Raw genomic sequence first — 19250 nt, 5'->3', positions numbered from 1 at the left:
TGACGTTTCTGTGAAGTATTTATTTATTAGTGTCACAAGTAGGCTCACATTAACATTGCAATGAAGTTACTGTGAAAATCCCCCAGTCGCCACACTCCGGCACCTGTTCGGGTAACACTGAGGGGAAATTTAGCATGTCCAGCGCACCCTAACCAGCACATCTTCCAGACTGTGGGAGGAAACCGGAGCACCCGAAGGAAACCCACACAAATCGGAGGAGAATGTGCAAACTCCGCACAGACAGTGACCCAAGGTGGGAATTGAACCCGGGTCCCTGGCGCTGTGAGGCAGCAGTGCTAACCACCGTGCCACCGGCCGTGGGGTGGTGGCGGAGGGGGTGGTTATTAATAGAGATTCAAATTTCCAAGTCGAAGCTGATGAATATTGGAGAAAACACGAGGGAGAATAAGATATGAGAATGAAGTGCCCCGTCCATCACAAGTTGGAGATCAGTCAGGAGGAGAACACTACTGTCCTTTCATATGGAGACACTCCTCATGATTCTGAGAGGGCTAGATATTGTCAAATACACAGGGATAAGTGGAAAGATCTTTAATCGACAGGATTATCCTCAGGAAATGGGAGTCTGTGGCAAGGGCAATGTTTATTACCCATCCCAAATCACTCTGCAGGTACACCCGCAGTGCTGTTAGGGAGGGAGGTCCAGGTTTTAACCCAATGATAGTGAAGGAACAGCAATATATTTCCAAGTCAGGATGGTGAGTGACCAGCAGGGGATGTTGGAAGTGATGGCATTCACAATGGCTTCATTTCATTTACACCATTATGATTGTCAGTTGTGATGTGATGAGGGTCACGTTTGCCTCTAAGTAAGAGTTCAAAACCATTCCAGAGACTTGCGTAAAAATTCCAGGTTTTGAGTATTGAGCTTTTCAGGACTGAGGGAGTGCTGCACTGTCAGAGGGTCAGTACTGAGGGATCATTGCACTGTCAGAGGGTCAGTACTGAGGGAACATTGCACTGTTGGAGGGTCAGTACTGAGGGAGTGCTGCACTGTCAGAGGGTCAGTACTGAGGGATCATTGCACTGTCAGAGGGTCAGTACTGAGGGAGTGCTGCAATGTCAGAGGGTCAGCCCTGAGGGAACATTGCACTGTTGGAGGGTCAGTACTGAGGGATCATTGCACTGTCAGAGGGTCAGTACTGAGGGAGTGCTGCACTGTCAGAGGGTCAGTACTGGGGAAGCGCTGCACTGTCAGAGGGTTAGTACTGAGGGAGCTCTGCACTGTCAGAGGGTCAGTACAGAGGGAATGCTGCACTGTCAGAGGGTCAGTACTGAGGGAGCTCTGCACTGTCAGAAGGTCAGCACTGAGGATGCCTTTTAGATCAGAAATAACTTTGAAACTCCTGTAGTCACAGGTGGTGCAAAATGCTTTGTGAGATTGGGATTGAGAAAGGTGTAACAGAAATGGGAATACTTCTTTATTGACAGGTGGAGCTGTGAGAAAGTGTTGCACTTTCCACTGCCTCGGAAAATCAGCCAGCATAATTAAGGACCTCACGCACCCTGGACATTCTCTCTCCCACCTTCCTTCTTCAGGAAAAAGATACAAAAGTCTGAGGTCACGTACCAACCGGCTCAAGAACAGCTTCTTCCCTGCTGCCGCCAGACTTTTGAATGGACCTACCTCGCATTAAGTTGATCTTTCTCTGCACCCTAGCTATGACTGTAACACCACATTCTGCACTCTCTCCTTTCCTTCTCTATGAACGGTATGCTTTGCATAGTGCGCAGAAAATAATACTTTTCACTGTGTGTTAATACATGTGACTCATAATAAATCAAATCAAATCACAAATGGACTTCAGTCTCAGCAATGGGCAGAAGGTCTGACAGGATCCAATACTGAGGAGCTACCAGGTCAGATGGTACAAACTTTATTATCTTGGCGTTCATAATGTGCCTGCAATTTGCCCAGCACACGCAAATATGATAAGCAAGTCTATCGCATGATTGCATTCTGTAACCATAGACACACGGGTGGATTTTTACTGTCCTCTGATTGTCTGTTTACTGCTAGTAATTTGATGAAGTTATGAAGCAACGATTGCACCAAGGAAGCTCATTCAGTCCATTCTGCCAGAGTTCGCTCTTCAGCTGGAGCGGTGTGACTAGGGTTCAGGTTTCGGGAGTGTGCTACATTTGATGTGTTTATTATCGCAGGAGCTTGGCAATGCTGGCAAAGGGCAAGGTCAAAATAGTTAGTTGCTCAAGCTGCCCTGAGAAGAAATGGTGGGGCAGACTCAAGGTAATTGGCACAAAGCATTAATTGGGGCATCTGGACACATCAAACATCACCATGTTTCACTCTCCACACTCAAATCCACCAATTCCAGCAATATCCTATGGATTGGCACAAATTCTAGGCTCAATCTTTCCATAATCAATTATCTCCACAAACCCATCGTCATCCAGTCTACACTCACCTCCACTTCGAAACAGAGATTTCACCCATAGATTCACCTTCAAGATCAGTACCATTATTGCAGGGGCTCTTTCCAAATCTTCTCCACCCAATCTACTCTGAAGCCCTGACTCTCCATAGAACCATGAATGATTAGAGCAAAGGGCAGGCCATTCAATCCATTGTGATTGCCTACACATTGCCAAAACAATCCTAAACTAACCCCGCTGTGTCCCACCTTCGCACCATTTCCCTGTATCAATCCCAAACTAACCCCGCTGTCCCACCTTCACACCATTCCCTTGTATCAATCCCAAACTAACCCTGCTGTCCCACCTTCACACCATTCCCTTGTATCAATCCCAAACTAACCCCACTGTCCCAACTTCACACCATCCCCCTGTATCAATCCCAAACTAACCCCACTGTCGCACCTTCAAACTATTCCCCTGTATCAATCCCAAACTAACCCCGCTGTCCCACCTTCACACCATTCCCTTGTATCAATCCCAAACTAACCCCGCTGTCCCACCTTCACACCATTCCCCTGTATCAATCCCAAACTAACCCCACTGTCACACCTTCAAACTATTCCCCTGTATCAATCCCAAACTAACCCCACTGTCCCACCTTCAAACTATTCCCCTGTATCAATCCCAAACTAACCCTGCTGTCCCACCTTCACACCATTCCCTTGTATCAATCCCAAACTAACCCCACTGTCCCAACTTCACACCATCCCCCTGTATCAATCCCAAACTAACCCCACTGTCGCACCTTCAAACTATTCCCCTGTATCAATCCCAAACTAACCCCGCTGTCCCACCTTCACACCATTCCCCTGTATCAAACCCAAACTAACCCCGCTGTCCCACCTTCACACCATTCCCCTGTATCAATCCCAAACTAACCCCACTGTCGCACCTTCAAACTATTCCCCTGTATCAATCCCAAACTAACCCCGCTGTCCCACCTTCACACCATTCCCCTGTATCAATCCCAAACTAAGCCCACTGTCGCACCTTCAAACTATTCCCCTGTATCAATCCCAAACTAACCCCACTGTCGCACCTTCAAACTATTCCCCTGTATCAATCCCAAACTAACCTCACTGCCACACCTTCACACCATTCCCCTGTATCAATCCCAAACTAACCCCACTGTCGCACCTTCAAACTATTCCCCTGTATCAATCCCAAACTAACCCCGCTGTCCCACCTTCACACCATTCCCCTGTATCAATCCCAAACTAACCCCACTGTCGCACCTTCAAACTATTCCCCTGTATCAATCCCAAACTAACCCCGCTGTCCCACCTTCACACCATTCCCTTGTATCAATCCCAAACTAACCCCGCTGTCCCACCTTCAAACTATTCCCCTGTATCAATCCCAAACTAACCCCGCTGTCCCACCTTCACACCATTCCCCTGTATCAATCCCAAACTAACCCCACTGTCGCACCTTCAAACTATTCCCCTGTATCAATCCCAAACTAACCCCACTGTCCCACCTTCAAACTATTCCCCTGTATCAATCCCAAACTATCCCTGCTGTCCCACCTTCACACCATTCCCTTGTATCAATCCCAAACTAACCCCACTGTCCCAACTTCACACCATCCCCCTGTATCAATCCCAAACTAACCCCACTGTCGCACCTTCAAACTATTCCCCTGTATCAATCCCAAACTAACCCCGCTGTCCCACCTTCACACCATTCCCCTGTATCAATCCCAAACTAACCCCGCTGTCCCACCTTCACACCATTCCCCTGTATCAATCCCAAACTAACCCCACTGTCGCACCTTCAAACTATTCCCCTGTATCAATCCCAAACTAACCCCGCTGTCCCACCTTCACACCATTCCCCTGTATCAATCCCAAACTAACCCCACTGTCGCACCTTCAAACTATTCCCCTGTATCAATCCCAAACTAACCCCACTGTCGCACCTTCAAACTATTCCCCTGTATCAATCCCAAACTAACCCCACTGTCGCACCTTCAAACTATTCCCCTGTATCAATCCCAAACTAACCCCGCTGTCCCACCTTCACACCATTCCCCTGTATCAATCCCAAACTAACCCCACTGTCGCACCTTCAAACTATTCCCCTGTATCAATCCCAAACTAACCCCGCTGTCCCACCTTCACACCATTCCCCTGTATCAATCCCAAACTAACCTCACTGCCACACCTTCACACCATTCCCCTGTATCAATCCCAAACTAACCCCACTGTCGCACCTTCAAACTATTCCCCTGTATCAATCCCAAACTAACCTCACAGCCACACCTTCACACCATTCCCCTGTATCAATCCCAAACTAACCTCACTGCCACACCTTCACACCATTCCCTTGTATCAATCCCAAACTAACCCCACTGTCCCAACATTCACACCATTCCCCTGTATCAATCCCAAACTATCCCCACTGTCCCACCTTCACACCATTCCCCTGTATCAATCCCAAACTAACCCCACTGCCGCATCTTCACACCATCCCCTTACATCAATCCCTTTTCACCAAAGCTCTGCATCAATTCCAAACTAACTCCACTGCCCTGCTTTACCCCTTTCTCTATTTCAAAAACCTATTCAGTATTTGTTTCAAAGATGCAGTGGTCATTTCATCAACCACCGCCTTGTGCAAAGCTGTCCATATTCTCAGCATTACCCGTCATCGCAACATTGATACCAGGGAAGGCCTTTCAGCTTGTTCTGCCACTCAACGAGAGCATGGCTGATTTGTGACCTGACTCCATGTATACCCACTTTGCCCCAATCCCTTCAATCTTTGGAGAACAAAGTCTATCAATATTGCATTTAAAATGAACAATTATCATCTCTGTTGGTTTAGCTACACAAAGGAAGTATTGTAAACTGTGAGCGGATTGTGTTAACCTTCAAAAGGACATGGATAGGTTCGTGGAGGGGACAGAGAAGTGGTAGATGAAATTTAATGCAGGGAAGTATGAAATGATTGGTGTTGGTGGGAAGAATGGGGAGAGACAATATTAAATAGAGGATATAATTCTAAAGAGAGTGCAGACTGACCCAGGGGTTTTGTGTACAAATAATTGAGTATGGCAGGGAAGGTTGAGAAGACACTTAAAAACATACAGGTCCTGGACTTTATATAAGTAGGGACATAGAATGCAAAAGCAAGGAAGTTAGGATAGTTCTTTTCACTTCCCACACCTAGTGGTGCACAAGGCAAATATACATCTGTTTGCATAGCTAGATTTTTCCTGGAACAGGTTACGAGCCTGTTGCCGAGGCAACATCTTGAGGGCGTGGCTGACCTGGAGTCTCTCCAGCTCTTACCACCTGCCACTGGCGTGTGTTGGAAGGATCATGAGGGGCCCAGACAGATTGGATAGAGAGAAACTGTTTCCATTGTCATTGGATGGCACGGTGGCACAGTGGCTAGCACTGCTGCCCCACAGCGCCAGGGACCCGGGTTAGATTCCGGCCTCGGGTCACTGTCTGTGTGGAGTTTGCACATTCTCCCTGTGTCTGCGTGGGCTTCCTCTGGGTGCTCCGGTTTCCTCCCACAGTCCAAAAATGTACAGGTTAGGTTGATTTGCCATGCTCAATTGACCCTTAGTGTCGGGGGATTAGCTAGGGTAAATACATGGGGTTACGGGGATAGGGCCTGGGTGGGATTGTTGTCGGTGCAGCCTCAATGGGCTGAATGGCCTCCTTCTGCACCGCAGGGATTCTATGACTCTATGAACCTGAGGACAACTGATTTAAGATGATTGACAAATGACTGTAATGGCCACACAAGGAAGCACTTTTAATGCAGCCAGTGGTTAGGATGTAGAATGCATTGCCTGAGATTGTGGTGGAGACAGAGTCAATCATGGCTTTTAAAAGAGACATTATCTGAAGGGAAAATATTTGCAGGACTACAGGCGACTCGGCAGGGGAGTGATACTAAGTGAATTATTCTTGCAGAGAGTCGTCACAGTCGCAACAACAGCTGAAATACTCTGCCCCCACAGGAGGCAAGGAAGGAGGGGGTTGGGCTTGAGAATCTGGCGTGCTGGCATTGAGATCGATGCCAGATGCCTTCCCACCTTCACTTGAAGGAAGTTCTGGAAAGCCACGCCACCGATAATTGGGGCCCTTAAGTGGCCAATTAAAGACCACCTAGTCATTAATTCAGTAAGCGAGGTTTGGTGGCTGGTTAGCTGTGACTATTGGAGAGTTTAGTTGTGTGGATGGTTGCATTGTTAGGCCCTACCAACCTACGTGCAGTGTGCCCATTCCCAGGCATGGGAGCCTTTGCTGTTGTGGATCCTGAGGGCCCTGGAGGAGCTTTTGATGGGGTTGATGCCCCAGTGATGGCTGGCCCAGTCCCGGGAGGTTTAGTCGGTGGCTTTGGTGTTCCTATCCCATGGATTGTTTTGTTTTCACTGTTGTTGGCGCTGATTTAAAAATGAGCTCATATTTAACAGTCAGGAAAAAAAACGTCATTGAACAGAAAGCTATCAGACCAATCAATAATCCACTGATGTCTAGCCATTTGAAGGATGGTTTCTACTCAAGACCCTGCTAATGACCTCTCTCTCTGTATCAGAGCAGGTGTTTGTCTTGCTCCAACAGCCCAGAGCATGGTAAATGTCAAAATATTACACAAAATCCAAACTCAACGTCACACAAAACCTTGACGTCAATCTCAAAATAACAACAACAACTTGCATTTATATAGCACATTTAAAGTAATGCAACATCTCACTGGAGAAAAACAGCAATTGATGCTGAGCCACATAAGGGGCTGGTAGGACAGGAATAGGTTGTCAAAGAGGTAAATCTTAATGTGTGTCTTCAAGGAGGAGAGAAAAATAGAGGTGGAGAGATTTAAGGAGGGCAATATTGGAGGAGTGCTGAGATCTCCATAGAAACAAACCATCGAAACCCTACAGAGCAGAAGGAGGCCATTCGGCCCATCGAGTCTGCACCGACCACAATCCCACCCAGGCCCTACCCCCACATGTTTTACCCGCTAATCCCTCTAACCTACGCATCCCAGGACTCTAAGGGGCAATTTTTTTTTTTAACCTGGCCAATCAACCTAACCCGCACATCTTTGGACTGTGGGAGGAAACCGGAGCGCCCGGAGGAAACCCACGCAGACACGAGGAGAGTGTGCAAACTCCACACAGACAGTGACCCGAGCCGGGAATCGAACCTGGGACCCTGGAGCTGTGAAGCAGCAGTGCTAACCACTGTGCTACCGTGCCGCCCTAACCACTGTGCTACCGTGCCGCCCGGGTGGTTGGACAGGAGGAGATTACAGAGATGATGAAATCGCTGGCAAGAGGTGAACTGTTTTTTTAAACAATGAGGGCATTCTTCCTTTGTTAATGTCCAGGTTAGTGGCTGATGCCAGTTTGTGTACCTGTTGCAGTACCTACCTGTCTTTGTTGGAGTCTTTGCCTCAGTGGTGGTTGACCCTGTCCCTGCAGGCTTAGTCGATGGTTTAGTTGGTCCAGTTCTTAGTGTTGTGGTTGTTGTAGTGGTCGGTGCTGAATTAAAAATTAGTCAGTTAGAACAGTGAAAGTATGGATAATAGTTTGCAATTTATAATGACCATGAGGGACCCTAACCAGCTCTCACTGTAACTGTACCAGGGAGGACCACAAGAAGGAACAACAGAATTGTCACTTTGGAATTCTGCTATTCCTTGGAATTTCTGAACTGCCTTTATAAGGGTGAAACTTTTATTCCATCCACATGACGTGCATAATAAGGGGACTGTCTGATCTGGGGACTCTTTGTCTTGATCCTAGAAAGGGGATCCAGGTAATGTTGATGATGTGCCCGGTAATTTGAAACATACTGGACTGTAGGAGTCTCCACATGGGATACAGGATGATTTGATAAAGTGGATTCAAAATTGGCTCAATTGTGGGAGACAGAGGGTGAAGACAGAAAGCCGCTTTAGTGACTGGAAGCCAGTGTCCAGTGGGGTCCCATCGGGATCTGTGTTGGGCACCCTTTTATTCATCATTTATGTCAATGACATAGATGACAATGTGGGGGGTAGAATTAGTAAGTTCGTGGATGACACAAAGATTGGATGGGTGGTTAACAGTGAGGCAGAGTGTCTTAGAAATCATAGAATCATAGGAACCCTACAGTACAGAAAGAGGCCATTTGGCCCATCGAGCCTGCACCGACCACAATCCCACCCAGGCCCTACGCCCATATCCCTACATATCTACCCACTAATCCCTCTAACCTACGCATCTCAGGACACTAAGGGCAATTTTTAGCATGGCCAATCAACCTAACCCACACATCTTTGGACTGTGGGAGGAAACCGGAGCACCTGGAGGAAACCCACGCAGACACGAAGAGAATGTGCAAACTCCACACAGACAGTGACCCAAGCTGGGAATCAAACCCAGGTCCCTGGAACTGTGAAGCATCAGTGCTAACCACTGTGCTACCGTGCCGCCCGTCTTGGGCTAGAAGAAGATATAGACGGAATAGTCAAATGGACAGATAAGTGGCAGGTGGAATTTAACCCTGAAATGTGTGAGGTGATATACATTGGAAGTAGTAATTTGACAAGAAAGTACTCATTGAATGGTAGGACACTAGGAAGTTCTGTGGAACAAAGGGACCTTGGCATATTTGTCCACAGAACTCTGAAGGTGGAAGGGCATGTTAATAGGGTTATGAAAAAGGCATATGCGACACTTTGCCTTTATCAATTGAGGCATAGATTACAAAAGCAGGGAAGTCATGTTGGAGTTGTATAGAACTTTGGTGAGGCCACAGCTAGAGTACTGCATGCAGTTCTGGTCGCCACATTATAGGAAGGATGTGATTGCACTGCAGAGGAGATTCACCAGAATGCTATCTGGGATGGAATATTTAAGTTATGAAGAGAGGTTGGTAGGCTTGGGTTGTTTTCATTGGATCAGAGAAGACTGAGGTGGTGACCTGATCGAGGTGTACCAGATCACGAGGGACATGACAGAGTGGATAAGGAGCAGCTGTTTGCCTTACTTGAAGAGTCTGTCACGAGGGGACATAGGTTCAAGGTTAGGGGCAGGAGGTTTAGGGGGGATGTGAGGAAAAACTTTCTTACCCAGAGAGTGGTGACGGTCTGGAATGCACTGCCTGGGAGGGTGGTAGAGGCGGGTTGCCTCACATCCTTTAAATAGTATCTGGGTGAGCACTTGGCACATCATAACATTCAGGGCTATGGGCCAAGTGCTGGCAGATGGGATTAGGTGGAAGTTCAGGTGTTTCTAGTGTGTCAGTGAGGACTTGATGGGCTGAAGGGCCTCTGCTGCATTGTATGATTCTATGATATGAACCCCAATGCTGAGACTTAAGCCTGGTATAGACCCCCCTGTCACTGGCCCCCCACCATCCACCCACTGGTACTATTTCAGAGGTAGATCAGAGCAGGGGAATTCTGGGAAACTATCCTACCCCAACTCCCCAATGTGGATGCATGCACGAGATTCCATGATTACTGGGAACCTGACCTTGTTTTTTATGATTAATTTACGGGATGTGGATGTCGCTGGCTGGGCCAGCATTTATTGTCCATCCCTAGTTGCCCTTCAGCAGGTGGTGGTGAGCTGCCTTCTTGAATCGCTACAGTCTACCATCCACTTCTTGAATCGCTACAGTCCCTGTGGTGCAGGTACACCCACAGTGCTGTCAGGGAGGGAATGCTAGGATTTTGACCCAGCGACAAATGAATGAACGGTGATATAATTCCAGGTCACAGCGGTGAATGACTTGTACATAAATGGTATGCACTGGGCAAGGTAAGCTTCTTCCTGGACTCTGAGGTCAGCAGACACTTTCCTTTCACACAGTCACAGAGATATCAGCTTCCTGTAGCACATGCTGTGCCAAGACTGGGCACAGGGAAGGGATAACCCGAGGCAGGACTCGGTGGCATTGCAGAGTTGAGGAGAAGGGTGGAAGAGTGACTGGTTGCCACTTAAATATGGCACCCAGGCATTGGAATCTATGAGGTAATGATGGGGTCAGCAACTTCGTGCCCACGCTGCCACAAGATTCATCATTCTCCTCATATTTGCATCATTAATGAGCTGAACATAACAAGATCTCATGTGTTCAGCCACCCTGCTCTCCTACTGGAGTCATCCCGGCTTCCCTTCCCGTCTTAGTCTCCAGAACAGAACACTCCAACCATGGCTGATCTCCAACTTAGCTTCATAAACTTGGCCTTTCCCCAGAGCGGTTTAGACTGGTGAACAAATGAATGTCAATCGGAGATTAAAAATTAACAATGGTTTATTTGCTTGGCAGATAGAGAAGTAGAGAGATTTCAAATCTCCACCTACTCTTCCTCTCCGCTTTTTGGATGGGCTCCAACCTGTCTCACTGCTGCAGTGAAGACAATGATCATCATTCTACTTGTCACGTTGTGCCTTGTTTCCTTTGTAAATCATTAATCCCAAGCGAATTAAAACCACATCCAGCAAAAGCATAACACAGCAAATTATTGGAGGGTTAACGTTGGCTGCTACAAAGGTTGGGGAGTTCAAAGACCAACCAGAGCAACAGGTAAAAACGAATGTAATAAATCCCTGGTGATTTGTGCGCTGGCAAAAGTCACCATGAAATATGTTGGACTATTGCAAAAACCCAAATGGTTCACCAATACCCTTCAAGGGGAGGGAATGCTGTCGCTCTTCGAACCAGCCTGAACTACATGTGACTCCAGTCCCACACTAGGGATAGAATTTTATTTAAAGAGAGCCGTTTGTTGCGGATGAGGTTGGTAGTGATAGTGAGTCGGGAACTGTCATTGAAGTTGGCTTTTTCTGGAGTTTTCAGTGTTGGTGTTGCTTATTCCTCATCAGAACTGCAAGGAAGAGCCGATAACATAGACCTGTCAATGAAAGGATTTCTAATTAAAGGGGTCGGAATGGCTCAACCATCCGTTGATTCCGGAGGTGGAGCAACCATGGGAATGGAAAAGAGAGGGTTGTTTCTCCACCCCTTGCCCCAGATCGTTCTCTCCATCTCTCTCTCTCTTTAACTGGAGCTACTGCTTCAAGGAACTGCAGTGAAATGTTGTTTTCCAAGGACAGGTGGAAGAGGACAGTCTCACAGACCAAGCAGATCTGAGGGACTCAGCACCGAGATTGTGTTCCCTCCAACCCGGAGATGGGAACTCAGAAGGGTGGATATGTGAGCAGCAGAACACCAACACCACACTCTGACTTTCCCAGCATTCTCCTGCATGGTGCTCCTCAGAACTGCAGACCTTACAGCTCCACTTATTCCTCTGTCTCTCTCTGTCTAGTCACCTCCTCCCATCCCCATCTGAGCAGACAACACATACACCCACCCTCAATTTAATCACCTAATACCGTGCTTCATAGTCCAGCGTCACAATCCACTCTCTGCTTTCTCTCCTTGCAGAAGAGAAAGAGCTCCTTGGAGGGAAAGAGAACCAGGACTGGCCCTCAATTAATAGCCACCTTTGCGGCCACTGGCAATGTGCGTCCACCAGTTCACAGCAAAGGAAGTTTCATTCCAGCAGGCTCTATACAACATCTGCAAGGCTTCCTTATTCCTGCACACCAATCCCCTTGCGATAAAAGCGATCAATATGGAAGTTTAACCTGATTCTGAACCACTCTTCCAAGGTAGTCCATATATTCTGGGATCTTTTAGCTCCTCTGCTGTTAATCCTGGTGTGTTCAGTCTGTGTAGTCCTTCGTCCTCAATTGTTTGGTGAATCTTTATGGCTTGCTTGTCAGGTTCAGACATTCCTGAATCAGGAAACCATCAGGCCGTGTGCCGTGTAAACATTTCAAAATCGAATAGTAGGTCAGCTGGCATCCCAATTCAAAGTGGGAAGATTTGTGCACATTCTGACAAGATCCCATTGACCTTCCTTCTCATTTGATACCCGGGATGGGTGTCGCTGTAGCTGCTTTTTGCGCGCTTTTCCAAAGCTCCTTCCATCACAACCTTCTCTGGCCCGATTTTTCGGAAGTTCATATTTGGGTTTTTTTTGATTGACTCTCGTTCACACTGGGTCGCCCGCCTTTCCTGATGGAGCTAATCCATTCTCAGACTGAATTGACAGGCTCTGCATTGCAACCTCAACACGAGGGATCTGTCCGCTTGCCAGCTCTTTATTTGAACAAACACAATCCCAGCAGTGAGCATTGAGAGCTTCACTGTGCAGTCGGTACAGCACAGTTCCCAACACTCCTTGAAGCTGCAGTTTCGCTGAGGTCTAAACAGAATGCCATGGAGCACAACCTAAGGCTGTTCACCATGCAGTACCTCTGCATAATCTTGCTGCCAAGCTGTTTGACCATCATTTTGTGTTGTAATGATATAAACTCCAATCACTCTTCAAGGACTGGACATGCATGTTATGGGTTCAAATATTAAGATTAGGCACTTGAGAATAGATATACATGGATAGGAAGCCTAAAGACATCAGAACTGTTCTGTCTTCTGAAGCTAAAACTGGAACGCATGACACACTTCCCACCTAGTTTAAGTTTATTTTTTAGTGTCACAAGTAGTCTTACATTAACACTGCAGTGAAGTTGCTGTGAAAATCCCCTTGTCGCCACACTCCGGCGCCTGTTCGGGTAACACTGAGGGAGAATCTAGCATGGCCAATGCACCTAACCAGCACGTCTTTTGGACTATGGGAGGAAACCGGAGCACCCGGAGGAAACTCATGCAGTCATGGGGAGAATGTGCAAACTCTGCACTGACAGTGACCCAAGGCTGGGAATCGAACCCGGGTCCCTGGCGCTCTGAGGCAGCAGTGCTAACCACTGTGTCACCATGGTGTACCTCCCTCAGTGTTCAATATTTGATTAATCACAGTAGAATGAAGAAGATAGATGGGGCAAGTCTCTCCATAATCCTGATGACGTTAAACAGGGTTTGACATTGTACACATCAAAAAATATCAAATTATCTGAAAATTTATGGATTATCATTTAAATGATCTGAAACAGCTTTCTTTCTTCGTGCATTCTGAGCTCAGGGACGATGTTTAAAGCCTCTTTTCGTTCTACTGCTTGGTTGCATTATGATGTTCATTCCCTAGAAGTTTCACAAGGAAACAGGGAGATTGTTTTTTTCATAACTTTGTGTCCTTCCCTCAGAGGAAAAAAATGGATGGATTCTCAGATAGCTGAACTGTTTGACAGGGTGGGTGTGAATTCCATTTTCTAGGCCGTCACCACCTTTCTCCCAGCTGGAAGTGAGGATTTAGTTCTATAGGTGCAGAATTTTATGGGCCTCCGTAATCAATAAGCTGATGGAGGTGGGACTGGATGGAAAGGGTGGGAGGGGGAAGTCGGGGGGGAGGGGGAGGGGGTGGGGGTAGGCGGTGGGGGGGCGGGGGGTGTGAGAGGAAAGTACAAGAATCCCACTGAGCGCCAGCCTGGGATTCTGAGCTTGAGTTCCGGTCTCCCCTCACCAAGACTCTCCTGGTTAGGGGGTGAATGGGGAAAACCCGCAAAGCTGTCAGGCAATTCATTGAAATAACCCAGGAATTCCCCCCAAAAAGCCCGTGGACAGTCTTCCTGAGCTATGTGAAACACACCGGGATCAACAAGGCGAGGACACAGCAGGGCAACAAGGCCAACAAAGCTGACAGGCAGAAAAACCTTTCAAGAGTGCAAAAAGAAAGACTTGCATTTAAATAGCACCTTTCATGAGCACCAGATGTATCAAAGTACTTCACAGCCATCGAAGTAAGACACCTTTAAGGTACAGCAGCATGACATCACTAGGGTGACACTGTGGCACAGTGGTTAGCACTGCTGCCTCACAGCGCCAGGGACCCAGGTTCAATTCCCGGCATGGGTCACTATGTGGAGTCTGCACATTCTCCCATGTCTGCGTGGGTTTCCTCCGGATGCTCCGGTTTCCTCCCACAGTCTGAAAGATGTGCTGGTGCCATGTGCCATGCTAAATTCTCCCTCAGTGTACCCGAACAGGGGCTGGAGTGTGGCGACTAGGGGATTTTCACAGTAACTTCATTGCAGTATTAATGAAAGCCTACTTGTGACTAATAAATAAACTTTAAAACTTTGCAAATGAGACAACTAGCCACTAGTCTCACCTCATGACTGGAAGATCACTGAGTATCCTTTAACTAACTCTAGATGCACAATAACATTTCTGAAGGCAATGGACAGTGTACCTTGTCTGGACAATTTCTTTCCACACCTGATTTTGATGTAACCTCTGTAAATATATTTTCAAGTTGCAGTGGTGTGGGGAAGTTGTGATAATGTTCCCATGCATCCACTGTTCCCAGTTACCTATGATGTGGAGATGCCGGCGTTGGATTGGGATAAACACAGTAAGAGTTTTAACAACACCAGGTTAAAGTCCAACAGGTTTATTTGGTAGCAAATGTCATTAGCTTTCGGAGCGCTGCTCTTTCGTCAGATGGAGTGGATATCTGCAGATATCCACTCCATCTGACGAAGGAGCAGCGCTCCGAAAGCTAATTGCATTTGCTACCAAATAAACCTGTTGGACTTTAACCAAGTTACCTAGAAACAGGGCAGGTTGTATTTTGCACATCTGTAGCTGACAGAAACAACTGCACATGGTAAAGTGTAGCCTTCTGTCATTTCTGATATTATAAAATCCCTACAGTGCAGAAGGAGACCATTCGGTCCATCAAGTCTGCATCGATTCTCCGATCGTGCATCTTACCCAGGCCCTATCCTGCAACCCCATGCATTTGCCCCCTAACCTATGCATTTTTGGACACGAAGGGACAATTTTAGCCTGGCCAATCCACCTAATTTTTGGACTGTGGGAGGAAACCAGAGCACCCGAAGGAAACCCACGCAGACACGGGGAGAACGTGCAAACCCCACATAGATAATCACCAAAGGCAGGAATTGAACCTGGGTCCCTGGTGCTGTGAGACAGCAGTGCTAACCACTGTGCCATTTCCATTAGTGGGATATCTAAAACACAACTTGCGCATCTTAGACGTATCAGCAAAAAGTATAAAGTTAGCTGAGTTCTTCAGGGAGGTAGGGTACCCTTTTGGAGAGGTATGGTCTTTTGGATATGGTTCCAGAGCATCTTTGGGAGAGCTCAAGTGCCCTTTGGAACAGTTAAAAATATACATGAATGTTGTAAAAAGTAGATAATCTCATTGGAACTGTCAAGGATACTGTCAAGGGAGCAGTCATACTTTCAAGGCATTTAAATCTCTTTCCCTTTAAGTATTTGAGAAAATTGCCTCATTGCTAGAGGGATGGAGTTTAAAAACAGCGAGGTTATGTTGCAGCTGTATAAGGTGCTGGTGAGGTCACACCTAGAGTACTGTGTACAGTTTTGGTCTCCTTATTTGAGAAAGGATATACTGGCACTGGAGGGGGTACAGAGGAGATTCACTAGGTTGATTCCGGAGTTGAGAGGGTTGGCTCATAAGGAGAGACTGAGTAGACTGGGGCTATACGCATTGGAATTCAGAAGAATGAGGGGAGATTTTATAGAAACATATAGGATTATGAAGGGAATAGATAAGAGAGAAGTAGGGAAGTTGTTTCCACTGGCGGGTGAAACTAGAACTAGGGGGCATAGCCTCAAAATAAGGGGAAGCAGATTTAGGACTGAGTTGAGGAGGAACTTCTTCACACAAAGGGTTGTGAATCTGTGGAATTCCCTGCCCAGTGAAGCAGTTGAGGCTACCTCATTGAATGTTTTTAAGGCAAGGATAGATATATTTTTGAACAGTAAAGGAATTAAGGGTTATGGTGAGTGGGCGGGAAAGTGGAGCTGAGTCCACGAAAAGATCAGCCATGATCTTATTGAATGGCAGAGCAGGCTCGAGGGGCCAGCTGGCCTACTCCTGCTCCTAGTTCTTGTTAAAAAGTGCTTGCTATTTCACTTTCTGACATAGACTTGGGGATTATCATTATAGGATTAGTACTGCATGACTGTTTTCACAAACTATTGTGATCACAGTAGGGTGCCAGTCGGTTCTGTTTGATTGACAGCTCCAACTCTTTATAAAGTCTTTGAACTGGAATTAAGAATAAAAATGCTTGTTGTGAAAAGGAGTAGGTAGTTGAAGGAATTTAACTGTAGTGAATTAGTTTCTTTTATCAATGGAAGTGTATCTTTTTAATAAGAACATAACATAAGAACATAAGAACTAGGAGCAGGAGGAGGCCAGCTGGCCCCTCGAGGCTGCTTCGTCATTCACTAAGATCATGGCTGATCTTTTCATGGACCCAGCTCCACTTACCCACCCAATCACCATAACCCTTAATTTCATTACTGTTCAAAAATCTATCTAACTTTGCCTTAAAAACATTCAATGAGGTAGCCTCAATTGCTTTACTGGGCAGGGAATTCCACAGATTCACAATGCTTTGGGTGCAGAAGTTCTTCCTCAACTTAGTCCTAAATCTGCTCCCTTATTTTGAGGCCATGCCTCCTAGTTCTAGTTTTACCCACCCAACCTCCCTGCTTCTATATTATCTATTCCCTTCATAATCTTACATGTTTCTATAAGATCATTCCCCTCCCACCCCTCACCCCCCTCCACCCCACCATTCTTCTGAATTCCAATGAGTCTACTCAGTCTCTCCTCATAAGCCAACCCTCTCAACTCCGGAATCAATCCAGTGAATCTCCTCTGCACTCCCTAAATAGTGAATTCATTAATAGACACTTGGAACTTTATTTTATTTCTTCTCAGCTTGGGTTCTGAGGTCTGCCAATGTTTGACACTGGGTGAGTTGACATGGAGGATGTAAGGGCAAAGGATGGCAGGTGGAGGGCATGAGTTGTCATGCTAGTATAGGAGTTATGAAGGGCCATAGGAGAGAAGGTGGATAGGGCATAGGTTGGAATGCAGCTACAAAGAGGAGGATGCGTGGAGGGGCATAGGTTGGAATAAAGGTCCATGGGGTAGTTTATGGGCACAGGTTGGCAAAGGATCTTTGAAGAGCCAGTAGAGAGTGTGGGGGCAAAGATTGTCATGGAAAGTATGAGGGGCCATGGGGCTGGATGGAGGACATAGATCGATGTGGAGGGTATGAGGGGGTCATAGGATGTGGGTGGACTCATGAGGTGGCATGGGTCTGAATGAATGGGGCATGGGGAGCGCATGGGTGATGAGGGGGTGAGGGCTGGAGGGCTGATTTTGGGATGTTTGTGCAGCTGGGACAAAGTGCCAGATTACCTCGGCCAACAGTTTGCCAAGAACCCGATAGCCCCTGTGAGGCCTCTTAAATGTTTCTGGGGTCAGAGGGCATGGCTCCCATTACATCCTTGCCCCAGAATGAAAATGTGAACTTCTGGAGCTGTTTTTCAGAAATTTGGTTTGTGGAGCTGGGAATTCTCCCGACTCTGCATTCCTGATCCGGAAGTGAAAGCTCAAGCTCTGTATCCACTCGATTAAAAGATTTCAGGATTTTCAAACCCTCTATTAGATCAGTCCTCAGCTTTCATTTTGTGAGAGGGAAGAGACCCAATCTGTTCATCCTTTCCTGGAATATATATAGAATCGAGTCTGTACCGATCATAATTCCACCCAAGCCCTATTCTTGTAACCCCACATGTTTACTCTGCTAATCCCCCTGACACTAGGGTCAATTTAGCATGACCAATCAACCTAACCCGCACATCTTTGGAGATGTCCTTGCATGATTCTTGTAAATCTTATCTCTCCCACTGCCTTTGTATAATATGGTGACTAGAACTACACAAAGTGTGGTCTAAGCCAAGCCCAATTCAGGTTGTGCATAACTTTGCTATTTTTCAATTCTATCCCATGATTTGACCTATTTTATGATCTCGCTAACCTGTGGCTGAACCTTTAGTGATTGGTGTATTTGAATTTCAAGATTTCTTTGTACCTTTACCCCACCTTCCATGGAACAGTGACTTCCCTATTCTCCCTAACAAAATGTACTCCCGCGACGTATCTCGAGCAAACTTCATTTGCCAGTTATTTGCCCATTCTGCAGGTTTATTAATGTCCTCCTGTAATCTGTTGCAGTACTTCACAGTATTGACTATCCACCAACAATCCACCCCAATTTGTTGTCATCTGTAAATTTAGGAATTGTGTTTTTCATTCTAAAGTCCAAATTATTAATGTAAATTGGGAGCAGCAGTGTCCCAGCACTGATCCTTGTTGAACACTACTTCCCACCTTCTATCAGATAAATTAGATCTACCGTATTATCATTGCATCTATTACCTCCTTAAAAGAATTCAATAAGGTTGTTCACATAATATTTTCAATTTTGAAATCCATGTTAAATATTTATTATTGCATATTTTTGTTTTTAGCTGTTCTTCTATTCTCTCCTTTCGTAGTAATTCCACTATTCTTTTCCTAATATCGATGCTCACTGGGCTACAATTCCCTGTACTCACTCATATCATTGATGTTCAAAGCTGAGGTACAGAGATTTTTAATCCGTAAGGGAATCAAGGTTTTTGGGGCTAAAGTGGGAAATTGGAGTTGAGGATTATCATATCAGATCAGGGGAGGCGATTGGCCTAGTGGTGTTATCACAAGACTATTAATCTAGAAACTCAGCTAATGTTCTGGGGACCTGGGTTCGAATCCCGCCGTGGCAGATATTGGAATTTGAATTCAATAAAAAATATCTGGAGTTAGGAATCTACTGATGACCGCGAAACGATTGTCGGAAAAACCCATCTGGTTCAGTAATGTCCTTTAGGGGAAGGAAATCTGCCGTTCTTACTTGGTCTGGTCTACACGTGAGCCCAGGTCCACAGCAATGTGGTTGACTCTCAACTGCCTTCCAA

The 19250-nt window shown here is 46.4% G+C and overlaps 1 protein-coding gene across 4 annotated transcripts in view; it reads right to left on the bottom strand.

Moving 5' to 3' along the window:
* LOC144498922 (cadherin-related family member 5-like) overlaps nt 1-19250 on the bottom strand; it is a 75422-nt gene that overhangs the window by 21087 nt on the left and 35085 nt on the right. The window lies entirely within an intron of this gene.

This window comes from Mustelus asterias, chromosome 9 (genome assembly GCF_964213995.1).
Source record: "Mustelus asterias chromosome 9, sMusAst1.hap1.1, whole genome shotgun sequence".
In the NCBI taxonomy this organism is placed as follows: domain Eukaryota; kingdom Metazoa; phylum Chordata; class Chondrichthyes; order Carcharhiniformes; family Triakidae; genus Mustelus; species Mustelus asterias.
Note: the sequence above shows the minus strand (reverse complement) of the source record. Positions and strands in the feature narration are given on the sequence as shown.